The 16335-nt window shown below is 36.4% G+C and overlaps 1 non-coding gene across 1 annotated transcript; it reads left to right on the top strand.

Annotated features, from left to right (window-relative positions):
- Positions 1 to 884: 884 nt before the first annotated feature.
- Positions 885 to 991, top strand: LOC141716494 (small nucleolar RNA R71). Its single transcript, XR_012573202.1, has one exon. It is a non-coding gene; the product is annotated as a small nucleolar RNA R71 (small nucleolar RNA).
- The last annotated feature ends 15344 nt before the right edge of the window (positions 992 to 16335 follow it).

Consider the following 16335-nt stretch of genomic DNA (forward strand, 5'->3'; position numbering starts at 1 on the left):
CCCTCAGGAGGAGTGTGCTCAAAAGTAGTCTTCCTTGGTTCCACTTCTACTTCCTGCTGCTCTACTTCTTCTTTAGCACCAACTTCTTCAGTCGAAGCTTGAGTTTGTTTGAAATTTGCAACCTTTCCAGACCTCAAAGTGATTTCCTATACCTGCTCCTTAGCTTCCCTCTTTCCTGGCACTTCAGTGTCACTAGGTACTGTACCAGGTTGATGATTTAGCAAGGCATTGACAATTTGTCCAAATTGATTTTCCAAGGTCTTGATAAAAATAGCTTGACTCTTGCACAAAAGCTTCAACTCCTCTAATTCAGATTTTTCATTAGCTTATTGCAGCTGAAGTTGCTGCTTTGGTGCAAATTGCGGTCGCTGAAAACCAGGAGAATTGTACTACTTAGCTGGATACTGCTGGTAAGGCTGCTGAACCGCATTCTGAGCATTGCTCCAACTGAAATTAGGATGATTGCGGTTGTTGGGATGATAAGTGGATGACACAGGTTGCTGCGATCGCTGAAAGTTGCTCACGAATGAGCTGATTCACTAGAAATTGCGCACAGACTAGTCTCATGGGCACCAGCACAAAGCTCACAGACACTAGAGATTTGATTAACTCCATAATTAGTCAAAGTGTCCACCTTCATCGTCAAAGCCTTAAGTTCGGCAGCTATAGCAGTTGCTGCATCCAACTCCAAAATTCCTACTACTTTTCCCTGAGTCAGTCTCTGGGAAGGATTATGTTATTCATTAGCAGCCATCAGTTCAATCAATTCATAAGCTTCATTGTAGCTCTTAGCCCACAAGGCTCCTCCTGATGCTGCATCGAGCATGGGTCTAGAAGTAGCACCCAATCCATTGTAGAAACAGTTTATAATCATCCAATCAGGCATGCCATGGCGTGGACACTTCCTTAGCATCTCTTTATATCGATCCGAAGCCTCACACAAAGATTCACCAGTTTTCTGAGCAAACTGAGTAAGAGCATTCCTGATTATAGCAGTCTTCGGCATAGGGAAAAATCTAGTGAGAAACTTTTGAGCAAGATCCTCCCAAGTGGTGATAGACCCTGGTGGTAGAGAATGTAACCAACATCTCAATGAAATCCCTAATGTGCATGTTGGGGTCTTCAGTAGTAGAAACCCCAAACTGAACTGAGTTCTGTATCATCTGGATCGTGCTCGACTTGAACTCAAAAGAGTTAGCCGAGATGGCTGGCCTGATGATGCTTGACTGAATATCATTGATCTTAGGCTAAGAATTGTCCATCAAAGCCTTAGGAATTTCTGCTCGATCTCCCATCACTACTAAAACTGGTTCCTCTACTTTCTCTTCTTCTTCTATCTTCTCTTCGTCCTCAAAAACCTCCTATCGAAACACTACAACTTCTTCCTCAGCTTCATCCAGAGTTCTCTTACGAGACCGCGAACGCGTATGCATACACGTTCGCTAGAGTACCTGAAATAAGACAAGGAAATAGATAAGTAACAATGTCCGAGTCAATGAACTTTAACGATCACTGATGACAAACACATAAACAAAAAATTAACACTGCAGTCCCCGGCAGCGGCGCCAAAAACTTGTTAGTCGCTAAACATGCGCTAATAATACACGCAAGTATACGCGTTCACAAGTAATATAGAATTATTTCTAGTTCGTTCCCACAGAGACTGGCTTTGGTTAACTATGTAATTTATGCACTTATGCACCGATGATATGGTTATTATCCAATGCTAACATGATAACAATTTGGGTCTAATTATAACTACGATTTAAACTAAAAATTATAACTAAGAGAGTAAAGAGAGTTGTATATTATATGTGACAAACATGGGATTCTAACTTCATTAAATACTTCATTTGATAGCCTTATTGTTCTTAACCTTAGCATGCAATGGTGATGACACTAATCAGATAACACGAAACTGATAGACGCCAACTTTCGTTGCACGAATACCATACTACCAGACATCCACAAAAGAGATAGAAGCTGAATAGACACCAATTATATTGAGACCATATATATCTATAGAATTTGACAACATAAAGGTTCAAAGAGCAAGTTATTTATCGTGATTACATAGGGCAAGTAAGATGGTTAAAATTACCTACGAATCATGCATAACAATAACACATGAACCTATGCTAGCATGGAAAGTTCTAAATCCTTTAATTCACCGTCGTTTCATTAAAGTTTAATACGCTATCTTATAAGTTTGCGACGCTCATAAGACGAATAAGCACAACCAATACTAGGTTATCATAAAATCACCACACACTAAGGTATCGAAACAATTTAACTAAAAAAATCCATAAATAAATCCGCTAGAACCCCACGATAACGATTAGCCCATAATCAGACTCATCATCAACGTGGGTTCCGATGAAAGAATGGTATAATAAACGTAGTCTTTATACTGAATAAATAATAAAACCAATTATGAAACAAGAGTAAGGTTCACGAATAAGAAAACTAGCATCCAAGTTACAACTTAGAACAAAGATTCACAAGTAAAAACACGATCTTCTTTGTCTTCGTTGAATCGTGCTAACACGGTCTTCTTACGACTCTCCTTATGCTCTGGTATATCCGTCTCTAGAAAACGTCCTTTATTTAAGTATATATAGCAGCCCATGCAAGATAGAAGTCCTCCAATTGTAAATCAATTAGAATCAGGATTCTGGGATCTCGACCCGGCACGGCCGCACGCTAAACCAGCACGGGCGCGCCGTGTTTCTGGAAAAACTTCTGATTTTCTTTAATTCCTGCTGCAATTGAGTTGGCTTCCAGAGCTTTATTCTTTGGACATCATCCTAACACCATATTATCACCAAAACAATGCTAATTCACCTGATTCTTAGAATAATGCCTGAAATGCAAAAACACTAGAAAACACATTAAAACACCAATAACTTGAGCACATTTACACTAATTCAAAGCTTTATGGAGCGTAATAAAGTGTCACAAATGCCACTCAACAAACATCAACCAACACAAACAATAAACAGATCTACGATTCCGTCCAAATCGAGACCATGCCGGCGAAGAAAACCGGTAAACTCCGATTTCGATCAAAACTTTACCAAACTCAACGTATTATACCTTAAATTAAAGCTTGTATCCATTCAAAACTAATCCAGTAATCCAAATTAAGAAATAATAAACCCTTAATCCTCAAATTCAAAAACAAAATGATGAACAACTATCTACTTTGTTTATAACAAAACTGAACTAAAACAACTACAATTTTTACATAAAAAGATCACAAATAACCCAATAAAGCTGTATATATATTGTTAGGTCACACTTTCACTGTAGAGGGGGTGAATACAGTGTTTATTACAATCAAATCAAACTTCAAGAACTTATGTAACAGAAAACAAACTTTATTTAAACAATAAACTCTGTTACAATCTGGAACTGTTATCTCTCAGTGATGAACAAAATATCACGAGAGCTTCTAGAGTTATAATAAATAATATTCTCGATAATGATAACACCTCTAGTGTAAACTCTATTTCTGTGTTTATATACTACACAGTTACAAGATATTCGCTAATTGATATGGAATATAATTCTGCTTCCTAAAATATATCAATCAGATATCTTCTATTCCAAGTATTCCATTCTTCACGGAATTCCTTCTTCATGCATATCTCTTCTTATGTTTATCTTGATCTTCTTAACTTTAATCAACTACTGTCCTTATCTGATCGTCCTTCAGCACTTAAGTTCTGATATCTATCTCCTGATAACATAAGTACTGATATCCCTTAAGTTCTGACTTCCAGTACCTTAAGTTCTGACTTCCAGTATAAGTACTGATCAGTTAAGTACTGATTTGTTCTGTTCAAATAAGATCTGAAATCTAAACATAAAACATATTAGCCATGACATTATCAAATATATCTAACAATCTCCCCCAACTTGTAAATTAACAAAATATACAAGTTTAACAGATATTTGATGATGTCAAAAACATTAAGTACAAATGCATGAGAAATAGACAAGATAACTACAACTTACAGTCCTTAAAGTTTTTACCAATTCAACTTCTGATAACAACTTCAACCTGTATAAATATCAGAATTTAAGCAGTTGTAGATCTTCGACTTGGCTTCATCATTTTCCGATCTCTCTGATGTCAGGAGTTGTTCTGAGATAATTCTTCAACAAACATTTCTCAGCATATCTGAGTTCATCAATCATTCTCCGTTTGACATCTTTAAGCTCTGCAGTATCTTCACCAGTTTGAAATATTGCAGCTCTGAGATCATTAATCTTTGCTTTTCTCAACTCCCGATCTAGTCTTATGACATAAGCTTTGTTAGACTCTAGATTGAATTCAAGCCCCTTAATACCAAGATATGTTCTGATCTGTGCAGTATTAGGCTTCATATCAACAATATCACCATTGTGATTTCTGTACTTTGGAACATATCTGCTGTCAGACTTAACAGAATAAAGTCTTTTCTGTCTCTGAATCTGTTCCTTTAAGTAGTTTGCAGCAGTCTCTGTTATTCTGTCATCCACTTGAAGTAAGAATAATACATGCTCCAATTCTTCAAAATACTTCAATGGAATGGCATTTTGTCTTATATGATAAACCCTACCATCTGTCATGAAATACAACATGATGTATTCTTTCAAGTAGGTATGGTAAACCATCTGTACAGATTCTAGTTCATTCAATCTCTCAGGAGTTGCTCCAATACCTGGTTCACTCAAGGAAGTTGGATCATCAGTAGTGTTGTGTACTCTTCTTTCATCAGCACTTCCCAATCCAGTTTTATCTCTAGCTTCCTTTCCAGTAACTACTCTTGCTTCAAAACCACTTAAAGTAGTCTTCAAAGATTGAGTCTGTTTTGCTTTAGTGAATCCTGGTAGGAGTGTTTTAGATTTATCTTCTGATATCAAGTTAACTTGAGCACTGTCAGAGGTTACTTGCTTCTTCTGAATATCAGAACTTACAATTTCTTGACTCTGAACAACTTGAGCCATGTCAGAGGTTGTTTTAAGAATTTTTCTTGAAGTCAGAGCAAGATTATGTTTTCCATCAGTAATTTCTTCTTCCTCAGGAGGTACATAAGGCTTGATAGGTTCACCAACCTTTTCTTTACCCTTGGATCTTGGATCTATCTGTGGTTGTGATCTAGCCAAAGTTTCTTCAGTATGTATCCTCTCTTTGATCACAATGCCTTTAGGTTTTGGAAGTAACTTTTTACCAGAAGCTTCTGATTTAGATGTGACTTTCTCTGATTTAAGTCTAGCTTCTTCTTCCTTTAAACTTTCCAAGTCCATCCCTGGATTTTCTTGAAGAAATAACTGTCTTGACATTTCCTCATCAAGATCTAGAAGTTCATCAGAACTTATCCTTTTACCAGCAGCAGAACTTATTCTTTTCCCAGTATCAGAACTTGTTCTGTGACTAGCTTGTCTTGATGTAAATCTTCTACCTTGACTATGACCACTACCCATTCCAGAGTTTCCTTGGTCATCTTTTCCATCATCCTGTCCTTGCAGTGACTTGTTGGTTTTGCATTTGGACTTAATTACCTTCTCCCCCTTTTTGGCATCAGCAGGTAATAAAAGAGAGATAAGTAGTTCCACTGAGGTCTGGATTTCAGTAAGTTGCGATTGCTGAGAAGCTTGATTTGTCAGAATTTGATCAATCTGAGCTTGTTGCTTCTCTTGAGTTTTCTCAATATAAGCAACCCTGTCAATGGTAGGTTGGAAGAACTTTTTCTTATCAAGTTTCCAAACTTGTTCCTGTTTAATAAAGTTCTCCTGAATCTTGTGTAGCTCTACATGAGTGTTGGAATGAAGACCTTGTAGATGTTTAGTACTCAATGCAGTGACTCTAAGCTGGGTTTTAAAATCATCAGAATTTAACATTTCATCAGCTTTAGTCAAGTGCTCAGCAAGATGTAAAGCATTTGGAACACATGAAACTGAGTTCCATTCCTTAGTCCACTCCTGTCCTGTAGGAGTTTCACTCCAAGGTACTGGTGCATCCCTGATAACAAACTCCTTTAGCAGTTCAGACTTAGGAAGAGTCAGTGGAGGAGTATGTCCTGAAGGACCTGCTGCATCAGCATCTACAGTTGTAGCAGCTTCACCAGTATCTCCAACATTTGCAGCATCAGAACTTAAAGAATCAGTATCTTCTGATAAGACAACTGTATGAGTAGCAATGGAGGCTTCAACATCCTCTAATTGCTGATCTGATACTAAGTTCTGATCAACAGCCATATCCTGATGCTCACCTAAAATCTGATCATCATCTTGATGCAGAGAAGGTGTTAGTGATAACTCAGGAGTTTGAACAGCATCAGTAACAGGTGTTGTGGAAGGATTATTTGCTGTTGGAGCTTCTAAGAAAAGTATTTCAGGCACAATCAAGTTCTGAATATCAATTTCAGCACTTGTGCCTGGATCAACAAGAGATAAAGAAGGTAAATTAGCCTTGTCAGATACAGGTTCCTTAAATGGAGTTGATGGAGAAGAAGTGACTGGAGCAAATTCCTTGTCTTGTGAGATCAGAGATTCCTGATCCCCTTCCTTAGCCGCTTCCTCCTCATCATCTGAAACTGGCCTCTGTGCCCTCTGTTTCTTGTACTTCCTTGTTGATTTGGATTCCTTGGGAGTTGCAGGAACAGTCATACGTCTAAGCCTCTTGAGAAGCCTAGAACCCCCAATTCAAATTTTAACCCGTTATCACTGATTGGTTATTTTGCACTGCAACATTAATATTCTGAAAATGAATCATGTTAAAAATGACCGAGATAATTTCGATGAATAAGTGCTGACAAAGAATCAGAACTTAAATAAGAACTTAAGACAAAATTTAAATGGTCATCAGAATATCAAGCAGGATTTAACAACACAAGATAAAATAACTCAGAGACAAAATCTTGAAGTAAAAACAGTTTTCATTAATATATCAAGTCAATACATAAATGAAATAGAAATTACATCAATACAAGATTTTCCCTAAGCTTCTAATCCTAACGTCAACAGCTTTAGTCCTAGCTAAGAAGCCTGACAAAGCTGAGGATGAAGAAGAACAGGAAGAAGACGAGATTAAGTCATCTTCCTCTTCCTATCTTCGACAAACAAGATGGCGAGTCGTATGATTCGCTCTTGCTGACGGATACGACGAAGGTGAAGGTCTCTTCGAACGGCCACCAGATCACGTTTGATAACCTCTGGAAATTGAATCCAGAGATTGTGAGGGATGTTGGTGATAGGGTAGGGAGTTGGAATTCCATTCAAAAAGACATGCACAGTCTCATCACCGTAATTGTAGAACCAGCCAAATTCAGCCATTTGTGATAGTAAATGAAAAACAAGACTGAATTTGTGATACAAGTGTGATGAAAAGACTAATGTGAAGTGGCTGTGTATATAGGCAAGAGAATGCCAGGAGACGCGAAGATATTGAATGCAGACAGGTAGAATTAAATCTACCTCGTCTCCCTAGACTTTGAAAAAGAATAACAGTCATTGGAAAAGGAATGTGCACATGGAACAAGAGTGAACTGTTCAAGGACGAGTGCCATTATGTTTTAACCATAGACTATTAATCTTCCACTTCAACATTTCGAAATTAATCTGAGACTGTTACCAAATTTTACTCACAGATAAGTTAAGTAAAGGGTTAGACTGAAAAATCAGAACTTAGACCTATACCAGAACTTAACAGTCATCAGAACATAATGTCTTAACTCGAACAAGGAATATCTATCTTAGTAAATACTCATACAAGTTCTTAGTTATGAACGTCAGAAATTAATCATCAGAACGTGTAACTAGAACTTGTCCTCAGAATTTGTGCAGAAGTGACACAATGACTGTTTATCTAAAATAACATAGACCACCACAGAAATTTCATCATTCATATGGAGTGATGTGTGTGTGCATTAAGCTAAATAACAGACAAAGAGTAAAGTCTGATCTACTTCAGTACATCTTAGAAATAAGTCATAATTAAAATTTTGCTAAAGATCTGTCATTATCCTGAAACCTACTGATAAATGAGTTCATGCATGAGTTCACCTCTACTGTTTTTGTGCTAATTTTATGCATCTTTTGAAATTCTATTTTACAGAGGCTTCTCAGTGTAAGTGAGTCACGACTGTTTATTAGAATTTATGCTATTATCAGAGTATTTCTCCAGTAATCATAGAGTGTGAAAAGTCACCAAGAAAATATTTTGCTTTTCTAATGCATATTTACTTAATACCAGCAATGCACTTGGGTCGTTCCTTTCACATTTTTACTCTAGATCTCAAAGGAGTACCTGATATTATTCTTTGATTATTGTTCTTCTTCTTTTGATAAGTGAGGTTTATCAGCACTTAGTACATTCAGCAGTTTTACTAGAATCAGAACTTAAACAGATGAGTAGCATTATTCTAATTTGTGACTTAGTAATAAGATATACAAAGTAAACTTAACTAAGCTCAGTTATCAGAATTTGCTTGTGTCATAAGATTTCCACAGAAATAACTACTTCTTTCATGGGATCATTTGTTTATTGAAGACTAGTAGGTCAGTATCTAGCACAGTTATCCTCATAGGATAGAATAGTTACTGAAACAGACATATCACTTATCAGAGTTTAGACACATATATCAGACAACAGTCAGTTCTTGAAGACATTTATCAATTAATGCACAGAATATACAAAGAGATTAATTCTGTAAATACTGATCATAAAGTCTGATAACATAGAACAAGTTTAAGCAGATTTAGAGAAAGAACCTGAAATCATTCCAAGTTCATTTACCAATTTTGAAAAGGTAGCTTCACACAGTGGTTTTGTGAAGATATCTGCTACTTGTTGATCTGTGGGAACAAAATGCAATTCCACTGTACCTTCATCCACATGTTCCCTGATGAAATGGTACCTGATGCTGATGTGCTTTGTCATAGAGTGTTGAACTGGATTACCTGTCATAGCAATAGCACTTTGATTATCACAGTAAATAGGGATTTTGAAATATGTTAACCCATAATCCAGTAACTGATTCTTCATCCAGAGAATCTGTGCACAGCAGCTTCCTGCAGCAATATACTCTGCTTCTGCAGTTGATGTGGAAATTGACTTTTGTTTCTTGCTATACCAAGAAACCAATCTGCCTCCAAGAAATTGGCAGCTTCCACTTGTGCTTTTCCTGTCAATTTTGCAACCTGCAAAATCTGCATCTGAGTAACCTATTAATTTAAAATCTGATTCTCTAGGATACCATAATCCTAGATCAGCTGTTCCTTTAAGATACTTAAAGATTCTTTTTACAGCTGTTAAGTGAGGTTCTCTTGGATCTGCTTGAAATTTTGCACAAAGACAGGTAGCAAACATGATATCTGGTCTACTAGCAGTTAGATAGAGAAGTGAGCCAATCATACCTCTGTAATCAGTAATATCTACTGAATTACCAGTATCCTTATCCAGTTTTGTTGCAGTGGCCATGGGAGTGGATGCACTTGAACAGTCTTGCATTCCAAATTTTTCCAGCAAGTTTCTGGTGTACTTAGATTGACAAATAAAAGTTCCTTCTTCACTCTGCTTGACTTGAAGGCCCAGAAAATAACTAAGTTCTCCCATCATACTCATCTGATATCTTGACTGCATTAGATTGGCAAACTTTTTGCAAAGTTTGGCATTTGGAGACCCAAAAATGATATCATCAACATAAATCTGGATCAAAAGTAAGTCCTTGCCATGGTTGAGATAGAACAATGTTTTGTCAATAGTTCCTCTGTTGAATCCACTTTCCAGAAGAAACTGAGCTAAAGTCTCATACCATGCTCTAGGAGCTTGCTTAAGTCCATAAAGTGCTTTATCAAGCCTGTAGACATAATCTGGATGTTTGGAATCTACAAAGCCTGGAGGTTGTTCAGCATATACTTCCTCTTCCAATTCTCCATTGAGAAAAGCACTTTTCACATCCATTTGAAAGACAGTAAACTTTTTGTGAGCAGCATAAGCCATGAATATCCTTATGGCTTCTAACCTAGCAACTGGAGCAAATGTTTCATCATAGTCAATTCCCTCCTGTTGAGAATATCCTTTTGCAACCAGCCTTGCCTTGTTCCTTACAATTATGCCATCACTGTCAGTTTTGTTTCTGAATACCCACTTTGTACCAACAACCGATCTATTCTTGGGTCTTGGCACTAAGGTCCAGACTTTGTTTCTTTCAAATTCATTCAACTCTTCCTGCATTGCTTGCACCCAATCAGCATCTTGAAGAGCTTCTTCCACTTTCTTTGGCTCAGTCTGAGAGAGAAAAGAATTGAAAAGACATTCATTCGAAGTACCTGTTCTAGTTCTGACACCTGCCTCAGGATTTCCAATTATTAAATCAGGTGTATGTGATTTTGTCCACTTCCTTGCAGATGGAAGATTTTCTCTAGAACTGGATGCTCCCCCATAATTCATGCTGTCTTCGATTTCATTTTCTGATGCTCCCCCTGAAACTATGCTCTCTGAGTTGGATCCTTCAGTATTTAGATTTTCAGCACTGTCAGTACTTGGCTTATCAGAACTTGACGAATCAGAATTTGACGAGCCAGATGTATGTTCTGATGCTTCTTGAGATGTGATAAAATCTTGAGTATGCTCCCCCTGCAGTGGTGCATCTTCCTTTGACGTAGTCACCACAGTTTCAATAACATCAGAGTTTAATCCATCAGAATTTACAGTATCAGGACTTAGACTGTCAGGACTTGAGGTATCAGAATATGAATCTTCATTTTCAAATCTCAGCTTATTATGATCAATGCAATCTTCAAGTCCAGTGATCTTCTTGTCATCAAAAGAGACATTGATAGATTCCATGACCACTTTTGTTCTCAAATTATAGACTCTGAAGGCTTTTGTAGAAAGTGGATATCCTACAAAGATTCCCTCATCAGCTTTTAGATCAAACTTGGATAGCTGTTCAGGATGAGTCTTGAGAACAAAACACTTACATCCAAATACATGAAAGTATTTGAGATTTGGCTTCTTGTTCTTCACCATCTCATATGGTGTTTTTCCATGCTTGTTAATGAGTGTTGCATTTTGAGTAAAACAAGCAGTCTGCACAGCTTCAGCCCAGAAATAGGTTGGAAGCTTTGCTTCTTCAAGCATTGTTCGTGCAGCTTCAATTAGAGTTCTATTCTTCCTTTCAACAACTCCATTTTGCTGTGGAGTTCCAGGAGCAGAAAATTCCTGCTTTATTCCATGATTTTTGCAGAACTCTTCCATTATCAAATTCTTGAATTCAGTGCCATTATCACTCCTCAAAATTTTCACAGAATCTTTGATCAATTTATCCAGATGTTTGACATGATCAATCAGGATAGATGCAGTTTCACTTTTTGTGTGCAAGAAATACACCCATGTGTATCTGGTGAACTCATCTACTATGACCAACGCATATTTCTTCTTTGCAATAGACATGACATTCACTGGACCAAATAGATCAACATGAAGTAGATAGTAAGGCTCAAGAATTGATGATTCAGTCTTGCTCTTGAACGAAGATTTTCTTTGTTTAGCCTTCTGACATGAGTCACAAAGACCATCAGGAACAAACACTGATTTTGGCAGTCCTCTCACAAGATCTTTCTTGATCAGTTCATTTATCTTGTTGAAGTTTAAATGAGAGAGTTTCTTGTGCCAATTCCAGCTTTCTTCAGTTGAGGCTCTACTCACTAAACAGATTGCAGAACCATCAGAACTTGTTGAAAGCTTAGCTTCATAAATGTTACCACGCCTGAATCCCTTCAGAACAATTTTTCCTTTAGATTTACTAACTATTTCACAATGTTCTGCAAAGAAATCAACATGATAACCTCTGTCACAGATTTGACTTATACTCAGTAAGTTGTGTTTAAGTCCTGAGACCAGAGCTACATCTTTAATAATGACATTTCCAAGATTGATATTGCCATATCCCAAAGTTTTTCCAATGTTGCCATCTCCATAAGAAACACTTGGGCCAGCTTTCTCCACAAAGTCTGATAGCAGGGCCTTATTTCCAGTCATATGTCCTGAACATCCACTGTCCAGAACTAGAATATTTTTCCTGTTGCCCTGCAATCAAAAAGACCACTAATTATTAGTTTTAAGGACCCAGAATTGCTTGGATCCTTTGGCCTTTTTAGGTTTGTTAACATTTGCAGCGGATTTAACATCAGATTTTATGTTAACAGTTTTCTTATCAGACCTTATACTAGAAGGAACAACAGAAGCTTTCTTTAAAGAAGGTTTTATTTGATAATAATCATAGTACAAACTATGATATTCCTTACAAGTATAAATGGAATGCCATAAACTACCACAATGAAAACAAGGATTTTGTGGTTTGTATCTAACAGACTGACTCTTAACTCCTGACTTTATAGATAAGGAGTTAATATTCTTATTCTTCCTGCAAAAAGAAGCCAGATGGTTAGAACTTCCACAGTTATGACATGCTTTCCTAGGAGCATCAGGAACAGATTTATAGTTATTGCTTTTATTCACACCTTCCTTTCCATTCCTGTTTTTCCTAGGTGATTTTACCTTGTTTGCATCCTTAACATCTTTCAGCTTATGCTTAAGCTGCTTCTTCGTCATTAAGCCTATGTTAACTTCAGCTGTCTTTTCCTGTTTTAGTTTGTCAGAAGCTAATTCCTTTTTAACTTCTGATTTCTCATTTTCGGATTTTTCAGTTACAAACTTAACAGGTTTTAACTTCGGCTTTTGCTTATCAACAGGCTTAATTTCTACAGTTCCTTTTTCATTTACTCCATAGCCTAAACCCTCTTTCCAGTTTCCACTGCTTAGCAAATTTTGAGTTGTTTTGCCAGAGTTAGTCCAAGTTCTGATAATCTCTCTCTCCTTTTCTAACTCAGTTTTTAGAGATTCATTCATTTTTAGCACTTCATCCCTAATATAAAAAGCATTATCTCTATCCTGCTGAGTTTGATGAAACATGACTAACTCTTTTTCTAAGAAATCATTTCTTTTCTTAAAAGCAAGATTTTCAGAAGTTAATCTTTCACATGTTAAAGTTTGATCTCTATAACTAACAAACATGGTTTTAAGATATCTTCTCAACTCATCAATATCATCAGTATGAAAAGCATAAGTAGTCTGAGGTACCTTTGTTTCAGCAGCTTCAGAACTGCTCTCAGAACTTGATTTATCAGCATTTGCCATCAATGCATAGTTCTCCTCACTTTCAGAGTCTGAGGTGTCTGTCCAGCTTTTCTGCTTTGTGACAAGAGCTTTGCCTTTGTCATTCTTGGTCTTCTTGCAATCAGGAGATATGTGGCCTTTCTCACCACAATTATAACATTTAACATTAGCGTAATCTCCTCTGTCAGACTTTCCTCCTTTTCCTTCAGATCTTCTGAAATTCTTCTTATCAGAACTTATGCCTTTCCTGGAAAACATCTTTCCCTTCCTGAACTTCCTGTATGCAATCTTTGTGATTCCTTTCACCATAAGAGCACACAGCTTCATCATCTCCTCATCAGCATCAGTTTCAGGCAAGCTTTCAGAATCTGAGTCATCATCACTCTCAGAACTTGATGACTCAGTATCAGATTTTATGATAAGAGCTTTACCCTTATCTTTCTTTGAGGAGGGTGGTTTGGGGGATTCCTCTTCAACCTTGAGAGCAACTGTCCTTGACTTTCCTCCTTTTCTCTTGCTTCTTTGTTCCATCTCAAGTTCATGGGTCTTGAGCATTCCATAGATTTCATCAAGAGTTGTTTCATCAAGATTGTAGTTGTCTCTTATTGTTGTTGCCTTCAAATCCCAACATTCAGGAAGAGCTAACAGGAATTTGAGGTTTGTATCTTCAAGATCATACTCCTTATTTACTAATGACAAGTCATTCAAGAGTTTGACAAATCTATCATATACATCAGTCAATGACTCATTAGTCCTAGAGTCAAAGTGTTCATACTCTTGAGTGAGTATTGTCTTCCTGTTCTTCTTAACTGTTTCAGTTCCTTGACACCTTGTCTCCAGTGCATCCCATATCTCCTTAGCAGTCTTGCAGTTGATTACCCTGTTTGACATTACATTATCAATGGCACTATGCAATAAGTGACGTACCTTGGCATCCTTAGCAATAGATGCTATATCTTCAGCAGTGTAATCAGTCTTTTCCTTTGGTACGGTCATTGCTGCTTCACCTGCAACTACAACAGCGAGCTTGGTAGGTTTGTGAGGCCCTTCCCTGATTCTATCAAGGTATTCTGGATCTGTTGCTTCCAGAAACATGGTCATCCTTACCTTCCATATGGGATATTCAGATGGTCTCAATATGGGAACTCTGATAGTCTCATATCGACTCTGAGTTGATATCTTTGATGATTCCTCAGTTTTGGTAGGCTTAGTTGGAGTTTCTGTGTCAGACATGATTGTGTTTGGATCTTTAACTGTATGTGTGTTAACAGATAGCTCTGATACCACTTGTTAGGTCACACTTTCACTGTAGAGGGGGTGAATACAGTGTTTATTACAATCAAATCAAACTTCAAGAACTTATGTAACAGAAAATAAACTTTATTTAAACAATAAACTCTGTTACAATCTGGAACTGTTATCTCTCAGTGATGAACAAAATATCACGAGAGCTTCTAGAGTTATAATAAATAATATTCTCGATAATGATAACACCTCTAGTGTAAACTCTATTTCTGTGTTTATATACTACACAGTTACAAGATATTCGCTAATTGATATGGAATATAATTCTGCTTCCTAAAATATATCAATCAGATATCTTCTATTCCAAGTATTCCATTCTTCACGGAATTCCTTCTTCATGCATATCTCTTCTTATGTTTATCTTGATCTTCTTAACTTTAATCAGCTACTGTCCTTATCTGATCGTCCTTCAGCACTTAAGTTCTGATATCTATCTCCTGATAATATAAGTACTGATATCCCTTAAGTTCTGACTTCCAGTACCTTAAGTTCTGACTTCCAGTATAAGTACTGATCAGTTAAGTACTGATTTGTTCTGTTCAAATAAGATCTGAAATCTAAACATAAAACATATTAGCCATGACATTATCAAATATATCTAACATATATCATCAGAACAATTCAACAATCACTCAATCCGAAACCCCCAAATTCATACATAAACCCTAAAATCGAGATTAAAAATCGTTTGAACAAATCGATGACAGGAATAGATAGAGGGGATCAAGGGATTCAAAACGGCTATTTACACTTGTGATTTGGAGTCCCATATCACCTCCAAATCTGCATTTGATTGCCAAGAACAGATAAACCCTAACCCTAATTATTTTGAGAGAAAATCCTGATTTTTGATATATTTTTCTGATTTTTGTATAATTAAATAATAAATAAATAATAATTAAATGGTATTTATACTTATCAAATATTAATATCCCGTTGAATCATACCATATCCGAAAATAGACTACTTAGCTGCTAAGTAACTATAAAAATGATCCGATTTGATACCCGTATTGGATAATTATCCAAACCGGGCTTTTTATAAAACACTTTATACGAAAATAATGTAATATTATCCCGTCTTTTGAGAATACGGGTTTTGTTGATTTATCGAAATGATTATCGTATTGAAAATTTTGCGCCGGACCGCGCACGGGTCAAACCGTAATCCGGATCGAAAAAGTCAAAACACGAAAAATGTCCGGAATTATCAGATTAGGTTAGGAAGGAGTTTTCAGAAGAGTTTCGGGTTATAAAAACGTAAAAAATAGTTGAAGTTAGACAATTCCCGGCTTTATAAAATATTTTTGTAATTATTCAGAAAATAATTAATAAATTCATAAATCAATATAAAATCATATAACACTCAAAAAATTACCAAAAAAATATCAGAATCATCTATATTTTATTCTAGACATAATAAAATTAACATATTCACATTTTACCATATATAAACATCCAAATATCAACACTAGTCATCAGATAATTTACCAAAAATCAAATAATAATCACATAATAATTATTTATTGATAACAATAATTACACGCTATGTACCGAATATTACATTCTCCCCCCTTAAAAGGATTCTGTCCTCAGAATCACGCTAAGGAATAAATACTGATGCTTTTCAAGTATCTCACTTTCATTCTCTCAGGTGGATCTTTCAACCTTACAACTTTTCATAAACTTTTACTCGCAACATCATCATTACTCAACAGCCTCTTGCTGATATCATATTCTATTAGTTTCTCATAACTCAACTCAAGCCTCCATTTTATATATAATGGAGCCAAATTTACTCTTCTTGAGTATACACATATAAACACCCTATGAACCTGCTATACGGGTGGCGGTGAAGCC

This window comes from Apium graveolens, chromosome 3 (genome assembly GCF_009905375.1).
Source record: "Apium graveolens cultivar Ventura chromosome 3, ASM990537v1, whole genome shotgun sequence".
Classification (NCBI taxonomy): domain Eukaryota; kingdom Viridiplantae; phylum Streptophyta; class Magnoliopsida; order Apiales; family Apiaceae; genus Apium; species Apium graveolens.